The 17,699-nt window shown below is 43.2% G+C and overlaps 1 protein-coding gene across 2 annotated transcripts in view; it reads left to right on the forward strand.

Annotated features, from left to right (window-relative positions):
• Positions 1-499: 499 nt before the first annotated feature.
• hmg20a (high mobility group 20A) overlaps positions 500-17,699 on the forward strand; it is a 29,236-nt gene continuing 12,036 nt past the window's right edge. For both annotated transcript variants that reach the window (XM_020456773.2, XM_020456774.2), the window contains exon 1: positions 500-624. The gene's annotated coding sequence lies outside the window, so the exon portion shown is untranslated. The remainder of the gene's footprint in view (positions 625-17,699) is intronic.

A 17,699-nucleotide genomic window follows, 5' to 3' on the forward strand; every position in this document is an offset into this window, starting at 1 on the left:
AATACAATCTTTGAAGGCACACACAACCACATACATAAAAGTCACTGATGCACAGCATTAAGGTTAACAATATTCTAAAATGCCCTGCATTAAACGAATGTCACCATAATGCAAGGGTTAGAGCTATGCGGGATCCTACCCTAAACCCTAAACTAGGGGAATCAAACTCATTCCATGGAGAGGCCAAGTGTCTGCTTGTTTTTGTTTTTTCCTTTCAATTAAGCTGTCGACACCCAGGTGAGGGGAGTTCCTTACTAATTAGTTACCATAATTAATCAATAAAGTACAATGGAGGAAAGAAAACCCTCAGACACTCGGCCCTTGTGGAATGAATTTGACACGTGCCCTAAACCTTAATCACTACCCTTATCCTAACCTTAACCATGAACAGAAACCTTACATAACCCTAACCTTTTGAAATGTCCACTTCAATGGGTTAGGGACGTCCCAAGTACCCCTGTTTGCATTGACCACAATGCAAGCGACACTCGGATGAATTTAAGTAAATCGGTTGCCGGTAGTGACGTTATTCCACTTCCAGAGAGGACTTCTGCATTGTTTTGATTCTGAGATCCCCATCGCCAGCTAATTTCTGGATTTTTTACAAAAAAGAATAAGTTACAGGTTAGTGTACTCCATTGTGAACAAATGATTAAATAAAGTGAAAAACACAGACCTGTTTCACTATTGTCGGAAAAACCAAAACCCTTTTAACCAGCTAAGTAGCGAGCTAGCTAAGATGCATGCTAGCTAACGTTAAAATAGAATTAGGACATGTAACGTTATATCTTCCCAGAAGGAACTTCAGCTGTGGTAAGTCAGATAAGATAAAAATATATAACTAGTAAAGTATAGTTACCTAGCTACCTGCCTTGCAGACCAGAGACTAGTCAGCTAGCTAGTGCTTGGCAAGCTATTAAACATATTGTCTAGTCAGACCATTACTTACCAGGGACCTCAAACGTTCAGCCTGCTGCACAGACCCTACGGACGATCTAGTCTAGACCAGTGGTTACACCAAGAAACTCCAATAAACTCAGTCCTGCTTTAAACTTACTCTTGAAACTTGTAATAGTGAAATGCACAAGGTGCAATTTCGAAATTGGGTAGTGAATGTTAGTCATTGCATACCTTATAACTTGTCAGAAATGTCCAGACCAATAGATATTATTGTACATTTTGTCACTCAAATATCACATGAATGCACATTAGACTTTGCGAAATGTATAGAATTGCATGAAATGTTGCTTTAATGGTGAAAACAATGTTGCACCCCATGGCAAAAGGTGTGGAATTGCAGGAAATAAGCTTTAAACCTGCAGTTTGGGAACTGCCTGGTTAAATTGTGCTTAGGAGCATTTTTTTAAATCTCTAGATGGTTCAACTAGTGAGAAAAAATGTGATTATTTACAATCTGTGGTTTTGCTTCATTTACTGTCGTCCTAAATGAAGATATGGCAATGCATATTATTCTACTTACCATGATGCGGACGGTATGTTACTATAACACAAGCTGATGCTTGAACACATCAAATTGGGAGGAATTACACATCCTTTTTACCTCAGATTGGTGATGTTAGTAAACAAGTTTATAGTCAACATGATGACAAGATCAATTGCTTAAAGGGACATTTCATTTTTTTGGCATTTTAGATCTAATTTTCCACTTACTTTCAGTGTTGAAGCAGCATCCAGACAGTTGATTTGGTCAGACGTCCATTCCTGAGATTTCTTTGGCTGGCTTAGTTGCTTGCATATTGTGGTAGTGGCCAGACTCACCCCCAAAAATGTGCTTCAAAACGTCCCACAAGAAACTCTACAGCCAACTCATGTCTTTGTGGGCTATACCCACATCAATATCAAAATACTTGATTGTTTCCACTATTACGAGCATAAATCTGTATAACTCCCAACTTTTTAGTTCCTGTTTTGCACTTGTCTTTCTTTCTACGTCACTACTTCATCCGCGCACTGTTAGTCTCTCTTGGCCACACCTCCAAATTCCACGAGCCTGGTTTTGAGGTTGGCGCAGGGCAGACACGGCTTTCAAGCGCTACACCACCCAAAATGATTAAATCAAAGCATGTCTAAGTCAGACAGCGGCGAGCCTGAAGAGGATGCATACTTTGCAGAACCATAATTTATATGAGCCAGAATATGCTGACGAAGAGCCTTGACAGATAGAAGCTGAGACAGCACTGGGGGAAATGGCAACAGGTGATCTGGCAGACCAGCAACAGCACCCAGAAAGAGAGTCACTTTGACACAAAGACACTTATGGTGTCGGGAACAGCACAAGTCTGTGTGACAGATCATACAGATTTCCCAGCCCGTATCAAGATCATTTTAAATTGAAGTTATCAATAATGTACAGTATAGAGATACATTTCAATATATTATGTGCCCTATAATCCCATATTGATCTTTCCCCATTCCATAGTCAATATTGTGATGGAATGGGCACTCAAGGGAGAAGCCTGGAAAAGGTAACGGACGAGTAAAGCTGTCCTGCGTCGCTGAGGCAATCTGTAGAAAGTATCCTTCACCTTCAGGAGTTAGATTTAAGCAGTCTGAGGACACACATCTGGTTCTCTGAACCACTTGATTCTCAAGAATGTATAAAGACTGAACACGTAATGATACCAAGTTTTATTACACATCTATGGCTATAACCATGTAAGTATAAGGTGTATAACTGCCTATGAGTATGTGAACAACAGTTACTTGTTCTTCAACATGTTCCCAAATAAAGCTTGTTTTTTGACACACAAACATGTTCCCAAATAAAGACAACACTGCAAGTATGTGTTGTAGACAATTAATTTGTAATGAAGGTAATAAAAGTAAACACTCATACATACAACTAATAGAAAAATACACTTTTGAATAAGTAAATGAACATATAAACATGTTATACACTACTACTTTAGCAATCCATCTACCTATGTACCTTCGACATCTAGGCTATCCGTATCCTTATCCCTATTATAACTAGTGAAATGCAGCTAGTTTGCCTTGTTCATATTTCTGTATGTATAGCCACGCGCTCCGTTGACAAGCGAGAGATGCCACCTACTCCGGAGTGTCAGACTTGTTGCTCACGTGAGTGGAACAACATACTTCAGCTGAAGTAGCTAGTCCGTTTTCTTCAAAATCATAATTGCGAATGTTTGCAGAAAGAAACAAATCGCACATTGACAGGCCCCCCAAAAACATAAAAGACAATAGAATTTTATGTGGAGATGTTTTGAAGCGTGTATTTGGGTGAGTCTGGGCACTACCACTATATGGCTCGTGCAAGCAACTAAGCCAGCCAAAGAAATCTCAGGAATGGATCTTTCCATCCTCCTGTCTGGAGGATGCTTTAACACTAAAAGTAAGTGGGAAATTAGGTCTAAAATGCTAAAAGCATAAATATCCCTTTTAAAACAGATCAATATATTTGGTTTTGTACTGTTGATTTTGTCATTAGCGCTGAGGGTCGCAGGACTTAGAACGCAGGAATCAATTTCTTTCTCAAATGGAACGGATAATTCGGGGCGGTTTCTCTATGAAGGTCGCTGGCCACACACCAATACATGGATTTGAAAGTCAAACTATCACAAACAGTGGCTTCAGAAAGTATTCACATCCCTTGACATTTTCCAAATTTTGTTGTTACAGCCAGAATAAAAAATAAAAAAAGTTTAGCGGAATTGTTTTAGACATTTTTACAAATTAACAAAAAATGTAATGCTGAAATGTCTCGAGTCCATAAGTATTCAACCCCTTTGTTATGGCAAGCCTAAATAAGTTCAGGAGTCAAAATGTGCTTAACTCCTCTCTGTACCCCACACAGAAAATTCTGTAAGGTCCCTCAGTCGAGCAGTGAATTTCAACCACAAAGACGAGGGAGGTTTTCCAATGACTCGCAAAGAAGGACACCTATCGGTAGATGGGAAATAAATATAAGCGGACATTGAATATCCTGTTGAGCATGGTGAAGTTATTAATTACACTTTGGATGGTGTATCAATACACCCAGTCACTACAAAGATACAGGCATCCTTCCTAACTCAGTTGACGGAGAGGAAGGAAACCGCTCAAGGATTTCACCATGAGCCCAATAGTGACTTTCAAACATTTAGAGTTTAATGGCTGTGATAGAAGAAAAATTAGGATGGATCAACAACATTGTAGTTACTCCACAACACTAACCTAATTGACAGAGTGAAAAGGAAGCCTGTAAAGAATAAAACTATTCCAAAACATGCTTCCTGTTTGCAACAAGGCACGAAAGTAAAATGGCAAAAAATGTGGCAAAGCAATACATTTCTTGCCTTGAATAAAGTGTTTATGTTTGGAGCAAATCCAATCCAACACATTACTGACTACCACTCTCCATATGTTGAAGCATAGTGGTGGCTGCATCATGTTATGGGTATGCTTGTAATCATTAAGGACTGGGTCATTTTTCAGGATAAAACAATGTATGGAATGTAGCTAAGCACAGGCAAAAGATGAAAACCAATCTGCTTTCCTCCAGAAACTGGGAGATTATTAACTGAAAACACAAGGCCAAATATACACTGGAGTTAAAAAAAAATATATATATATTTCACCTTTATTTAACCAGGTAGGCTAGTTGAGAACAAGTTCTCATTTGCAACTGCGACCTGGCCAAGATAAAGCATAGCAGTGTGAGCAGACAACAAAGAGTTACACATGGAGTAAACAATTAACAAGTCAATAACACAGTAGAAACCAAAGGGGGAGTCTATATACAATGTGTGCAAAAGGCATGAGGAGGTAGGCAAATAATTACAATTTTGCAGATTAACACTGGAGTGATGAATGATCAGATGGTCATGTACAGGTAGAGATATTGGTGTGCAAAAGAGCAGAAAAGTTAATAAATAAAAACAGTATGGGGATGAGGTAGGTGAAAAAGGGTGGGCTATTTACCAATAGACTATGTACAGCTGCAGCGATCGGTTAGCTGCTCAGATAGCTGATGTTTGAAGTTGGTGAGGGAGATAAAAGTCTCCAACTTCAGCGATTTTTGCAATTCGTTCCAGTCACAGGCAGCAGAGTACTGGAACGAAAGGCGGCCAAATGAGGTGTTGGCTTTAGGGATGATCAGTGAGATACACCTGCTGGAGCGCGTGCTACGGATGGGTGTTGCCATCGTGACCAGTGAGCTGAGATAAGGCGGAGCTTTACCTAGCATGGACTTGTAGATGACCTGGAGCCAGTGGGTCTGGCGACGAATATGTAGTGAGGGCCAGCCGACTAGAGCATACAAGTCGCAGTGGTGGGTGGTATAAGGTGCCTTAGTGACGAAACGGATGGCACTGTGATAGACTGCATCCAGTTTGCTGAGTAGAGTGTTGGAAGCCATTTTGTAGATGACATCGCCGAAGTCGAGGATCGGTAGGATAGTCAGTTTTACTAGGGTAAGCTTGGCGGCGTGAGTGAAGGAGGCTTTGTTGCGGAATAGAAAGCCGACTCTTGATTTGATTTTCGATTGGAGATGTTTGATATGAGTCTGGAAGGAGAGTTTGCAGTCTAGCCAGACACCTAGGTACTTATAGACGTCCACATATTCTAGGTCGGAACCATCCAGGGTGGTGATGCTAGTCGGGCATGCGGGTGCAGGCAGCGACCGGTTGAAAAGCATGCATTTGGTTTTACTAGCGTTTAAGAGCAGTTGGAGGCCACGGAAGGAGTGTTGTATGGCATTGAAGCTTGTTTGGAGGTTAGATAGCACAGTGTCCAAAGACGGGCCGAAGGTATATAGAATGGTGTCGTCTGCGTAGAGGTGGATCAGGGAATCGCCCGCAGCAAGAGCAACATCATTGATATACACAGAGAAAAGAGTCGGCCCGAGAATTGAACCCTGTGGCACCCCCATAGAGACTGCCAGAGGACCAGACAGCATGCCCTCCGATTTGACGCACTGAACTCTGTCTGCAAAGTAATTGGTGAACCAGGCAAGGCAGTCATCCGAAAAACCGAGGCTCCTGAGTCTGCCGATAAGAATATGGTGATTGACAGAGTCGAAAGCCTTGGCAAGGTCGATGAAGACGGCTGCACAGTACTGTCTTTTATCGATGGCGGTTATGATATCGTTGAGTACCTTGAGTGTGGCTGAGGTGCACCCATGACCGGCTCGGAAACCAGATTGCACAGCGGAGAAGGTGCGGTGGGATTCGAGATGGTCAGTGACCTGTTTGTTGACTTGGCTTTCGAAGACCTTAGATAGGCAGGGCAGGATGGATATAGGTCTGTAACAGTTTGGGTCCAGGGTGTCTCCCCCTTTGAAGAGGGGGATGACTGCGGCAGCTTTCCAATCCTTGGGGATCTCAGACGATATGAAAGAGAGGTTGAACAGGCTGGTAATAGGGGTTGCGACAATGGTGGCAGATAGTTTCAGAAATAGAGGGTCCAGATTGTCAAGCCCAGCTGATTTGTACGGGTCCAGGTTTTGCAGCTCTTTCAGAACATCTGCTATCTGGATTTGGTTAAAGGAGAACCTGGAGAGGCTTGGGCGAGGAGCTGCGGGGGGGGCGGAGCTGTTGGCCGAGGTTGAAGTAGCCAGGCGGAAGGCATGGCCAGCCGTTGAGAAATGCTTATTGAAGTTTTCGATAATCATGGATTTATCAGTGGTGACCGTGTTACCTAGCCTCAGTGCAGTGGGCAGCTGGGAGGAGGTGCTCTTGTTCTCCATGGACTTCACGGTGTCCCAGAACTTTTGGGAGTTGGAGCTACAGGATGCAAACTTCTGCCTGAAGAAGCTGGCCTTAGCTTTCCTGACTGACTGCGTGTATTGGTTCCGGACTTCCCTGAACAGTTGCATATCACGGGGACTATTCGATGCTATTGCAGTCCGCCACAGGATGTTTTTGCTGGTCGAGGGCAGTCAGGTCTGGGGTGAACCAAGGGCTGTATATGTTCTTAGTTCTGCATTTTTTGAACGGAGCATGCTTATCTAAAATGGTGAGGAAGTTACTTTTAAAGAATGACCAGGCATCCTCAACTGACGGGATGAGGTCAATGTCCTTCCAGGATACCCGGGCCAGGTCGATTAGAAAGGCCTGCTCACAGAAGTGTTTTAGGGAGCGTTTGACAGTGATGAGAGGTGGTCGTTTGACTGCGGCTCCGTAGCGGATACAGGCAATGAGGCAGTGATCGCTGAGATCCTGGTTGAAGACAGCGGAGGTGTATTTGGAGGGCCAGTTGGTCAGGATGACGTCTATGAGGGTGCCCTTGTTTGCAGAGTTAGGGTTGTACCTGGTGGTTTCCTTGATGATTTGTGTGAGATTGAGGGCATCTAGCTTAGATTGTAGGACTGGCGAGGTGTTAAGCATATCCCAGTTTAGGTCACCTAACAGAACAAACTCTGAAGCTAGATGGGGGGCGATCAATTCACAAATGGTGTCCAGGGCACAGCTGGGAGCTGAGGGGGGTCGGTAGCAGGCGGCAACCGTGAGAGACTTATTTCTGGAGAGAGTAATTTTCAAAATTAGTAGTTCGAACTGTTTGGGTATGGACCTGGAAAGTATGACATTACTTTGCAGGCTATCTCTGCAGTAAACTGCAACTCCGCCCCCTTTGGCAGTTCTATCTTGACGGAAGATGTTATAGTTGGGTATGGAAATCTCTGAATTTTTGGTGGCCTTCCTGAGCCAGGATTCAGACACAGCAAGGACATCAGGGTTAGCAGAGTGTGCTAAAGCAGTGAGTAAAACAAACTTAGGGAGGAGGCTTCTGATGTTGACATGCATGAAACAAAGGCTTTTTCGATCACAGAAGTCAACAAATGAGGGTGCCTGGGGACATGCAGGGCCTGGGTTTACCTCCACATCACCCGCGGAACAGAGTTGCTTACCAAGAAGTCAGTGAATGTGCCTGAATGGCTGAGTTACCGTTTTGACTTAACAAATCATCTTAAATCTATAGCAAGACTTGAAAATGGTTGTTTAACAATGATCAACAACCAAATTTGACCGAGCTTGAAGAATTTTGAAAAATATAATGAGCAAATGTTGCACAATCCAGTTGTGGAAAGGTCTTAGACTCACCCAGAAAGACTCACAGCTGTAATTGCTGCCAAAGGTGCTTCTACAAAGTATTGACTCAGGTGTGTGAATAATTATGTAAATTCGATTTTCTGTATTTAATTTGCAATCAACTTGCACAAAAAAATCTAGACATGTTTTCACTTTGTCGTCATGAGGCATTGTGTGTAAACGGGTGAGGAAAACACATATTTAATCCATTTTGAATTCTGGCTGTAAAAACAAAATGTGGAAGTAGGAGTAGGAATACTTTCTGAATGCACTGTAAATAGCAGCCAACTGTTGTCACTGTTGATATCCTATGGCGGGTCGTGATTCGTTGAAGTTAACTAAGAGAAAAAGTTGTTTGTTCTGAACAAAAATATAAATGCAACATCAATTTCAAAGATTTTGAGTTGCAGTTCATATAAGGAAATCAGTCAATTTAAATGAATACATTAGGCCCTAATCTATGGGTTTCACATGACTGGGAATACAGATATGCATCCTTCAAAAAAAAGATATGGGAGTTGATCAGAAAACCAGTCAGTATCTGTGTGACCACCATTTGCCTCATTCAGCGCAACACAACTCCTTCGTACATAGTTGATCAGGCTGTTGATTGTGACCTGTGGAATGTTGTCCCACTCCTCTTCAATTGTTGTGTCCGAAGTTGCTGGATATTGGCGGGAACTGGAACACGCTGTCATACACGTCGATCCAGAGCATCCCAAACATGCTCAATGGGTGACATGTCTGGTGACATGTCTGGTGACTATGCAGGCCATCGAAGAACTGGGACATTTTCAGCTTCCAGGAATTGTGTACAGATCCTTGTCACATGGGGCTGTGTCTTTATCATGCTGAAACAATAAGTGATTGCAGCAGATGAATTGTGCATTCAGGTTGCCATCGATAAAATGCAATTGTGGCCATAGCCTGCCATTGACATCAGCAAACCGCTCGCGCACATGATGCCATACACGTGGTTTGTGGTTGTGAGGCCGGTTGGACATACTGGCAAATTCTCTAAAACAAAGTTGGGAGATGGCTTATGGTAGAGAAATGAACATTCAATTATCTGGCAACAATGCAGGTGAACATTCCTGCAGTCAGCATGCCAATTGCATGCTCCCTCAACTTGAGACATCTGGCATTGTGTTGTGTGAGAACTGCACATTTTAGTGGCTTTTTATTGTCTCAGGCACAAGGTGCACCTGTGTAATGATCATGCTGCTTAATCAGCTTCCTGATATGCCACACATACAGGTGAATGGATAATCTCGGCAAAGGGGAAATGCTCACTTACAGGGATGCAAACATTTGTGCTCAGAATTTGAGAGAAATAAGCTTTTTGTGCATAAGTACAATTTCTGTGATCTTTTATTTCAGCTCATGAAACATGGGCCCAACACTTTATATGTTGCGTTTATATTTTTGTTCAGTGTACATTCAAGGACAAGCACATTTTTACATTGTTGGGCGAAATGCTTTAAAACTCTGGCCCTGGGAACCCAAAGGGGTGCACATTCTCTCTCCCCCGACCTCCACCCAACCCCAATGAAAGGATTGTCTTGGTGCCCTCGGCACCCATCCTAGAAGCACAACTCAGAGGTATACGGACAGGTATGGTAACAGATTTTATTAGCAGGATCAAGCCATCCACACACAATGGATGCATATCAAATATTTAAAAATAAAGAACAGAAGGTCTGGCCCTTCTAGAAGGTCTATAAAAGTTCCCCAGGTGGAATGAAATGCATCATTTTTAAAGTACAACATATTTTCTTCTAGTTTTAATAAAGTGAATCAAATTGTGCAGTCATCGACCGTGCAATGGAGAGTGGACGTTTTACCACTCAAGAACTATACATCTCTTGGCGAGGATAGTAGAGAAAGCAAGTGCATCCTAAACTAGTTTGCACACCATTAAGTCAGTAGGTGGTAGACCAAAAAGGGCAACCAGAGGGCACAATTCTACATTGACTCCAAAAATTACAGACATCAAAACACTTGACCAAAACATAACGATCTTGGGAGCAAAACACATGACAGGGATACAAACTAGTCACCTTTCGGCGAAATTGGCCGTTTTTAAATCCAAAATAGGTGACCGTGATTTGTGTAGATCCGATGAGAAAGGTTTTTTGAAGGGGGGGTGGAGGATCACTACTGGCTGTAAGCGAACGAGTGATGCGCGTTTGGAGCAATACTATACAATGCTCAGCCAATCGACCACAACAACAAAATGCAGCACAGCACCTGAGAGAAGAGACAACCAATTTACTAGTTACAGCATCAGCGAACGCTCTGGAAATGAAGCTTGCCATTTACAGCAGACCGTCCCCTGAATGATAACGAAGAGGTAACATTATTACATGCTGACCAGACCGGACACGTCACGTGCGTAGCAAAATACATTTAGAAATCCATGTTATTCAATTATTGCGCATCAACGAGTGTCTGCGTCGCCAAGGGCTTCTGATGCAGATCGAGCTGAAAGTCCTGCCTCTCCCATCTTCTCATTGGTTTATAGAAGCAGGTACCCACGTACCATCTCATTGGTTATACGCACGTGGGTGATTGAAAGACGAACTGTTTTGCCAGTAGTCGTGGTAATACTATGAAAGTTTAGATGCCAATCACCATATAAGTTCAAAGATGAAAAAGCCTGGAAGGAGGAGAGATATTTAGAAACTATTTGGTTGGCCGTTTTATGTGTGGATTAATTGTTGGAGTAGAGGACCTAGTGCATTTCAGGTAAAATAACAACTCAATGTTTATATCCCAGGACAAATTAGCTAGCAAGTGCAAGCTAACTAGCTAAATTGCCATACATGTTTAATGCTTTTCGACCTGTCCCCAAATTAATATAATTGGTTCAGAGTTTTTGCTATTTTAACCTGCGTGTCGTGATCACGTTTGGTGTGGGGGGACAAAATACATTTAGCACGATGGCGCACGCGCGCAGCTGGTTTGGGTTCCGTAGGTGAGAAGCCTGACGACTGAGACGGGGGTGAGAATGTTATGAAGCCTACTTCATGAGCTGTAACCGAAAAACAACTGGCATTTGGAAAGTTTGAGGTGAGGGAGACGGTATGGTGGCACAAGTATTATTAGCATTGTTAAGCATCTTGCTAGCTGGATCGAATTCTCCTTTAGCTAGCCAGAGAATTGAACAGTATTTTTTTCCCCAAGTGCAATAGATGTGTGTTCAGAAGTGTTCTATTATAAAGGCGGTCATGGTAACTGTAATATTAGTGTCATTTTTTTCTCAAGACTTGAGTGTCATTTGCAGTAAAATCTAGGCAACAAATAACATTGGATTGCTTTCTTTACATAATTTAGGTTCACATTAAGTATGTTGGACACTAGTATGGGTATTCGGACACAGCCAGTAACTTATAATGTAATGTATCTATCGTTTACAAATTAGATATGACATAGCCAATGAATATATAGCACAACTTTAGATTTCACCCCCACCTCAAAATCAAATGGTTGGAAGTGAGCTTAGTTTCTGCTCCCGCTTCGTCCATGCAGTGCGCCTCGCAAGTGATTCCTCGTTATGAAATGATCAACTTTACCCTGTATATCTAAAAATTACCATATACACTGAGTGTACAAAACATTAGGAACAGCATCCTAATATTTAGTTGCACCCCTTTGTGCTCATAACCACCTAAATTTGTCAGGGCATGGACTCTACAAGGTGTCATTAGTTCCACAGGGATGCTGGCCCATGTTGACTCCAATGCTTCCCCCAGATGTGTCAAGTTGGCTTGCTGTCCTTTTTGGTGGTGGACCATTCTTGACACACACAGGAAACTGTTGAGTGTGAAAAACCCAGCAGAGTTGCAGTTCTTGACACGCTCAAACCGGTGTGCCTGCACCTACTACCATGCCCCTTTCAAAGTCACTTAAATCTTTTGTCTAGCCCATTCAAAAATCTCTCTAACATGTCTCCTCCCCATCACCTACACTGATTTGAACTGTTTTTAACAGGTGACATCATAAAGGGATCATAGCGTTCACCTGGTCAGTCCATGTCATAGAAATGTGTTGGTCAGCATACTGATATTGACTGGGGTTGTTCAGAATGCAAAATTACTTGTAGATCAATGACTGTCAACACAGTTACATTAATTTAAAAAAAAATGTATTTCACCTTTATTTAACCAGGTAGGCAAGTTGAGAACAAGTTCTCATTTACAATTGCGACCTGGCCAAGATAAAGCAAAGCAGTTTGACACATACAACAACACAGAGTTACACATGGAGTAAAACAAACATACAGTCAATAATACAGTATAAACAAGTCTATATACGATGTGAGCAAATGAGGTGAGATAAGGGAGGTAAAGGCAAAAAAAGGCCATGGTGGCAAAGTAAATACAATATAGCAAGTAAAACACTGGAATGGAAGATTTGCAGTGGAAGAATGTGCAAAGTAGAAATAAAAATAATGGGGTGCAAAGGAGCAAAATAAAATATACAGTAGGGAAAGAGGTAGTTGTTTGGGCTAAATTATAGGTGGGCTATGTACAGGTGCAGTAATCTGTGAGCTGCTCTGACAGTTGGTGCTTAAAGCTAGTGAGAGAGATAAGTGTTTCCAGTTTCAGAGATTTTTGTAGTTCGTTCCAGTCATTGGCAGCAGAGAACTGGAAGGAGAGGCGGCCAAAGAAATAATTGGTTTTGGGGCTGACCAGAGAGATATACCTGCTGGAGCGCATGCTACAGGTGGGTGATGCTATGGTGACCAGCGAGCTGAGATAAGGGGGCACTTTACCGAGCACGGTCTTGTAGATGACATGGAGCCAGTGGGTTTGGCGACGAGTATGAAGCGAGGGCCAGCCAACGAGAGCGTACAGGTCGCAATGGTGGGTAGTATATGGGGCTTTGGTGACAAAACGGATTGCACTGTGATAGACTGAATCCAATTTGTTGAGTAGGGTATTGGAGGCTATTTTGTAAATGACATCGCCGAAGTCGAGGATTGGTAGAATGGTCAGTTTTACAAGGGTATGTTTGGCAGCATGAGTGAAGGATGCTTTGTTGCGAAATTGGAAGCCAATTCTAGATTTAACTTTGGATTGGAGATGTTTAATGTGGGTCTGGAAGGAGAGTTTACAATCTAACCAGACACCTAGGTATTTGTAGTTGTCCACGTATTCCCAAGTCAGAGCCGTCCAGAGTAGTGATGTTGGACAGGCGGGCAGGTACATGCAGCGATCGGTTGAAGAGCATGCATTTAGTTTTACTTGTATTTAAGAGCAATTGGGGGCCACGGAAGGAGAGTTGTATGGCATTGAAGCTTGCATGGAGGGTTGTTAACAGTGTCCAAAGAAGGGCCAGAAGTATACAGAATGGTGTCGTCTGCGTAGAGGTGGATCAGAGACTCACCGGCAGCAAGAGCGACATCATTGATGTATACAGAGAAGAGAGTCGGTCCAAGAATTGAACCCTGTGGCACCCCCATAGAGACTGCCAGAGGTCCGGACAGCAGACCCTCCGATTTGACACACTGAACTCTATCAGAGAAGTAGTTGGTGAACCAGGCGAGGCAATCATTTGAGAAACCAAGGCTGTCGAGTCTGCCGATGAGGATGTGGTGATTGACAGAGTCGAAAGCCTTGGCCAGATCAATGAATACGGCTGCAGAGTAATGTTTCTTATTGATGGCGGTTAAGATATCGTTTAGGACCTTGAGCATGGCTGAGGTGCACCCATGACCAGCTCTGAAACCAGATTGCATAGCAGAGAAGGTATGGTGAGATTCAAAATGGTCGGTAATCTGTTTGTTGACTTGGCTTTCGAAGACCTTAGAAAGGCAGGGTAGGATAGATATAGGTCTGTAGCAGTTTGGGTCAAGAGTGTCCCCCCCTTTGAAGAGGGGGATGACCGCAGCTGCTTTCCAATCTTTGGGAATCTCAGAAGACACGAAAGCGAGGTTGAACAGGCTAGTAATAGGGGTAAGCAACAATTTCGTGGCAATTATTGGCAATTATTTCAGATAATTTTAGAAATAAATTGTGCAGCTCTTTCAGAACATCAGCTGACTGGATTTGGGAGAAGGAGAAATGGGGAAGGCTTGGGCGAGTTGCTGTGGGGGGTGCAGTGCTGTTGACCGGGGTAGGGGTAGCCAGGTGGAAAGCATGGCCAGCCGTAGAAAAATGCTTATTGAAATTCTCAATTATAGTGGATTTATCAGTGGTGACAGTGTTTCCTTTCTTCAGTGCAGTGGGCAGCTGGGAGGAGGTGTTCTTATTCTCCATGGACTTTACAGTGTCCCAGAACTTTTTTGAGTTAGTGTTACAGGAAGCAAATTTCTGCTTGAAAAAGCTAGCCTTGGCTTTTCTAACTTTCTAACTTTCTGTGTATAATGGTTTCTAGCTTCCCTGAACAGCTGCATATCACAGGGGCTGTTCGATGCTAATGCAGAACGCCATAGGATGTTTTTGTGTTGGTTGAGGGCAGTCAGGTCTGGGGAGAACCAAGGGCTATATCTGTTCCTGGTTCTAAATTTCTTGAATGGGGCATGCTTATTTAAGATGGTTAGGAAGGCATTTAAAAAAAATAACCAGGCATCCTCTACTGACGAGATGAGATCAATATCCTTCCAGGATACCCCAGGCCAGGTCGATTAGAAAGGCCTGCTCGCTGAAGTGTTTCAGGGAGCGTTTGACAGTGATGAGTGGAGGTCATTTGACCGCTGACCCATTACGGATGCAGGCAATGAGGCAGTGATTGCTGAGATCTTGGTTGAAGACAGCAGAGGTGTATTTAGAGGGCAAGTTGGTTAGGATGATATCTATGAGGGTGCTTGTGTTTAAGGCTTTGGGGAGGTACCTGGTAGGTTCATTGATAATTTGTGTGAGATTGAGGGTATCATGCTTAGATTGTAGGATGGCTGGGGTGTTAAGCATGTTCCAGTTTAGGTCGCCTAGCAGCACGAGCTCTGAAAATAGATGGGGGGCAATCAGTTCACATATGGTGTCCAGAGCACAGCTGGGGGCAGAGGGTGGTCTATAGCAGGCGGCAACGGTGAGAGACTTGTTTTTAGAGAGGTGGATTTTTAAAAGTAGAAGTTCAAATTGTTTGGGTACAGACCTGGATAGTAGGACAGAACTCTGCAGGCTATCTTTGCAGTAGATTGCAGCAGTTCTATCTTGTCTGAAAATATTGTAGTTTGGGATGAAAATGTCAGAATTTTTGGTGGTCTTCCTAAGCCAGGATTCAGACACAGCTAGAACATCCGGGTTGGCAAAGTGTGCTAAAGCAGTGAATAAAACAAACTTAGGGAGGAGGCTTCTAATGTTAACATGCATGAAACCAAGGCTATTACGGTTACAGAAGCCATCAAAAAAGAGCGCCTGGGGAATAGGAGTGGAGCTAGGCACTGCAGGGCCTGGATTCACCTCTACATCGCCAGAGGAACAGAGGAGGAGTAGGATAAGGGTACAGCTAAAAGCAATAAGAATTGGTCGTCTAGAACGTCTGGAACAGAGTGTAAAAGGGGGTTTCTGGGGGCGATGAAATAGCTTCAAGGTATAATGTACAGACAAAGGTATGGTAGGATGTGAATACAGTGGAGGTAAACCTAGGTATTGAGTGATGATGAGAGAGATATTGTCTCTAGAAACATAATTGAAACCAGGAGATGTCATCGCATGTGTGGGTGGTGGAACTAATAGGTTGGATAAGGTATAGTGAGCAGGACTAGAGGCTCTACAGTGAAATAAGCCAATAAACACTAACCAGAACAGCAATGGACAAGGCATATTGACATTAAAGAGAGGCATGCTTAGTCGAGTGATCAAAAGGGTCCAGTGAGTAGTGAGGTTGGTTGGGGTCACGGCGATTCAGACAGTTAGCTGGGCCATCTGTAGCAAGCTAGCATAGGATGGAGGTCTGTTTTTAGCCACCTCGTGCGTTTCCGTCGGTAGGATTAGTGGGGTTCCGTGTGATAGAGGGGATCAATCCAATTCGCAAAAAAAACAATAGATATAGTTATAGAGGCCCGATAATCAGCTAACGATTAGCGGACCGCAGATGGGCATTCAGGTAACGTTGCGACGGAGGAGCCAGCCGGATAACTCCCTCGGGCAGATAATGTCGGTAGTCCAGTTGTGAAGGCCCGGTGGGGCTCCGCGTTGGCAGTAAAACAGGTCCGGATAGGTGATTGTAGCCCGGAGTGACTGATGGAACTCTTCAGCTGGCTAGCTCCGGAGTAATTGATGTTTGCTCCGGAATCGACGTAAGCCGATAGTCACACGGATAGCCGCTGCGAGATCCAGGTATAAAATGTCCAGAGTTAGCGGTTGAAATCCGGGGCCATGGAGAGAAAAATAGGTCCGGCATGTTCCGGTCCGAGCCGCGCCGTACAAAACTGCCGATAGATTTTCGAGTTAAAGGATAGCTGATGACCACAAACCGTGGTTAGCTGAATACTAACGATTAGCCAGTAAAGAAGCTAACTAGCTTCTGACTAGCTTCTGACTAGCTTCTGGTTAGCTTCAGGCTAGCTTCTGGCTAGCTTCTGGATTAGCTTCTGGCTAGCTTCTATGGAGGATTACAGATTTGAGGTAAATAATACTTCCTTTTTTTAAATATAAATTGGTGAGGCGGGTTGCAGGAGAGTATTTTGAAGATGAGTTTATGGAAAATAATAAAAAAAAATATATTAAAAAAGGTATGCGAAGAAAGTTGTAAATATACAGGACACGACAAGACGAGGACAAAAGACGTCTAACTGCTATGCCATCTTGGAGATGTGATGCTTAGTTCCACACTGAAGGAGAGAACACATCAGTTGTCACAAAATATTAGGTATTTCTGGAAGTTAGAAATAAAGTAATATGAGCAAATATAATTTTTGAATCGGCGATTCGTATTGTTTGAATTGATTTTCTGACCGATGCTTGCTACATTTGGATCGGTTTGGAGTCCGCGGACCGATGCAGTCACATCTTAAACATTTGAATCGGGAACCGATGCGAATTGGTGAATCATTACATTCCTACGTTTATCCCAATTTGTGTTTAATGGTCTAGGCTGAAGTGGTTATCTAATGCGCTCATTTCTTTTTGTAGAACAGTCCAAACGATTTGAGTGAGAGTCAAGTGTTAAACGATATGGGCATGACATCACGGCATTCAGCATCCAGACAGCAAACATGGCATAGCAAACGTTGACACTGACTCAACTGGGTCTCAATGTCAGTGTTTCACTATCAAAGAGCAAAGGAAGGAATCATCACCTCTATTTCCAGTTTCACTAACTTCCTGTTATAGGCTACAGCCTGAGCCAAAATAATGAACTTTCTTCTGTGAGAGCTCATTCATGTGGAGCAATGATTCTCCACCATATTGCTTTTACCTGTCTTATATAGGAACATACAAGTAAATCACCTTGATGAAGGAAGGATGCATTGAAAAACATTTGAATTCTACAGTTAACTGCACAACTAAAGAAAACACCAACATAAAGTGTCAAAAGTTAATTGGGCTCCCGAGTGGCGCAGTGGTCTAAGATGCTGCATCTCAGTGCAAGAGGCGTCACTGTAGTCTCTGGTTCAAATCCATGCTGCATTACATCGGCCGTGATTGGGAGTCCCATAGGGCGGCGCACAATTGGCCCAGCGTCGTCCGGGTTTGGCCG

Source organism: Oncorhynchus kisutch, linkage group LG22 (assembly GCF_002021735.2).
Source record: "Oncorhynchus kisutch isolate 150728-3 linkage group LG22, Okis_V2, whole genome shotgun sequence".
NCBI classification, from domain to species: Eukaryota; Metazoa; Chordata; class Actinopteri; order Salmoniformes; family Salmonidae; genus Oncorhynchus; species Oncorhynchus kisutch.